Source organism: Propithecus coquereli, unplaced genomic scaffold, assembly GCF_000956105.1.
Source record: "Propithecus coquereli isolate 6110/MARCELLA unplaced genomic scaffold, Pcoq_1.0 Scaffold82, whole genome shotgun sequence".
NCBI classification, from domain to species: domain Eukaryota; kingdom Metazoa; phylum Chordata; class Mammalia; order Primates; family Indriidae; genus Propithecus; species Propithecus coquereli.
Genome location: NW_012154396.1, coordinates 3,965,114 through 3,967,801, shown reverse-complemented (window position 1 = coordinate 3,967,801; position 2,688 = coordinate 3,965,114). Strand labels below are relative to the sequence as shown.

The following is a 2,688-nucleotide window of genomic DNA, read 5'->3' as shown; positions in this document are numbered from 1 at the left end:
TCAGTTCTGGACTCTATGAACTTTGTTCTTTCTGTTAATTCTAAGGGACTGCTAACATTGTTCCCCTTATAAAGTGAAAAGAGAGATATATCTAGCCTGCTGTTCTCTAGACTCAATGTTGACAAAATCTGTACTGTAAACTCTACACCAAGAGAAGATGACACATCTATGTTGATGTATATGAGAAGGCATTGAGTTGATGCTAAAAATGCCACCTAATTATTTCCTGAATTTTAGTTTCCTATCTAAGGTAAAATAAAATAAAATGCCTTTCTATATCTGCCTCTGTGGATTGTTAGCGGTAAACATACAGGATTTATGAGTACAAACGTAGCTGGGGATATTGAGGGTTTGGTTCCAGACCAACTCAATAAAACAGAATATCACAATAGAGTAAGTGACATGAAATTTTTGGTTTCCCAGTATATATAAAAACTTTGTTTACCCTGTCCTCTATTAACTGTGCAATAACATTACGTCTAAAAAACAATGTACATACCTTAATTAAAAAACATTTTAATGCTAAAAATTGCTAACTTAAAGTACTAATTGCCTTCAGCAAGTTATAATCTTTTTGCTACTGGAGAGTCTTGCCTCATTGTTGATGGCTGCTGACTGATCAGGGTGATGGTTGCTGAAAGTTGGAGTGGCTGCGGCAATGTCTTAAGACAATAAAGTTTGTCACATAGATTGACTCTTCCTTTCATGAAATATTTTTCTGTAGCATGCGATGCTGTTTGATAGCATTTTCCTCACAGTAGAACTTTGAAAATTGGAGTCAATCCTCTCAAATCCTGCCACTGCTTTATCAACTAAGTTTATGGAATAGTCTAAAGCCTTTGTAGTTATCCCAACAATGTTCGTAGCATCTTCACCAGGAATAGATTCCATCTAAAGAAGCGGCTTTCTTTGCTCATCCGTAAGAAGCAACTCCTCATCTATTAAAATTTTATCGTGACATTGCAGCAATTTAGTCACGTCTTCAAGTTCACATCTAATTTTAGTTCTCTTGCTATTTCTACCACATCTGCAGTTACTTCTTCCTCCACTGAAATCTTGAACTCCTCAGATTAATCCATGAGGGTTTGAAACAACTTCTTCTAAACTTTTATTACTATTGATATTTTGACCTCCTTCCATGAATCACGAATGTTCTTAACAGCATCCAGAATGGTGAATTCTTTCCAGAAGATTTTCAATTTACTTTGCACAGATTCATCAGAGGAATCACTATCTATGGCAGCTATAGCATTCTGAAACGTATTTCTTAAATAATAAGATTAAAAAGTTGAAATTATTCCTTAATCCCTGGGCTGCAGAATGGATATTGTGTTAGCAGGCGTGAAAACAATATTAATCTCCTTATACATCTCCATCAAGAGCTCTTGGGTGACCAGGTGCCTTGTCAATGAGCAGTAATATTTTGAAAGGAATTTTTTTCTCTTTCTGAGACAAAAGGTATAAACTATGGGCTTAAAATATTCAGTAAACTATATTCTAAACTGATGTGCTATCATCCAGGCTTTGTTGTTTTATTTAGAGAACACAGGCAGAATAGTTTTAACATAATTCTTAAGGACCCTAGAATTTTCAGAATGGCAAATAAAGTTTACCTTCAACTTATAGTCACCAGCTGCATTAGCCCCTAACAAAAGAGTCAGCCTGTCCCTGTAAGCTTTGAAGCCAGGCATCAACTTCTCTTTTCTAGCTATGAAAGTCCTAGATGGCACCTTCTTTCTATATAATGCCGTTTCATCAACATTGAAAATTTGTTGTTTAGTGTAGCCACCGTCACCAATGATCTTAGCCAGATATTCTGGATAACTTCCTGTAGCTTCTACATCAGCACTTGCTGCTTCACCTTGCACTTTTATGTCATGGAGAGAGCTTCTTTCCTTAAACCTCATGAACCAACTTCTACTAGCTTCCAATTTTTCTTCTGCAGCTTCCTCACTTCTCTCAGCCTTCATAGAATTAAAGAAAGCTAGGGCCTTCGTTTGGAGTAGACTTTGGTGTAAGGGAACTTTGTGGCTGGTTTGATCTTCTATCTAGACCACTAAAACTTTCTTCATATCAGCAAAACTCTGTTTTGCTTTGTTATCATTCATGTATTCTCTAGAGTAGCACTTTTAATTTCCTTCAAGAACTTTTACTTTGCATTCACAATTTGGCTAACTATTTGGCACAAGAGGCCTAGCTTTTGACCTATCTTGGCTTTCAACGTGCCTTCTTCACTAAGCTTAATAATTTCTAGCTTTTGCTTTAAAGTGAGAGATGTGCAAGTCTTACTTTCTGTTGGACACTTAGAGCCATTGTAGGGTTATTGGTCTAATTTTAATATTGTGTCTCAGGGAATAGGGAAGCCTGGAGAGAGAGAGAGAGAACAGTTGGTGGGTGGAGCTAGCAGGATGCACACAATATTTATCTATTAAGTTCACTGTCTTATATGGGTATGGTTTGTGGTATAATTACAACAGTAACATCAAACATCACTGAACACAGATCACCATAACAAATACAATAATAATAAAAAAGGTTTGAAATATTGTGAGAATTACTAAAATTCACAGAGATACTAAGTGAGCACATGGTGTTGCAAAGATGGTGCCAATATGTAATAAACACAATATCCATGAAGCATAATAAAATGAGGTATGCCTGTAGATTGATAACATAGAAAGGAAATAT

At 36.0% G+C, this 2,688-nt stretch overlaps 1 protein-coding gene across 1 annotated transcript in view; it reads left to right on the top strand.

Moving 5' to 3' along the window:
* Positions 1-2,688, top strand: part of COL5A2 (collagen, type V, alpha 2) — a 169,406-nt gene that overhangs the window by 100,201 nt on the left and 66,517 nt on the right. The gene's annotated exons all lie outside the window — the stretch shown is intronic.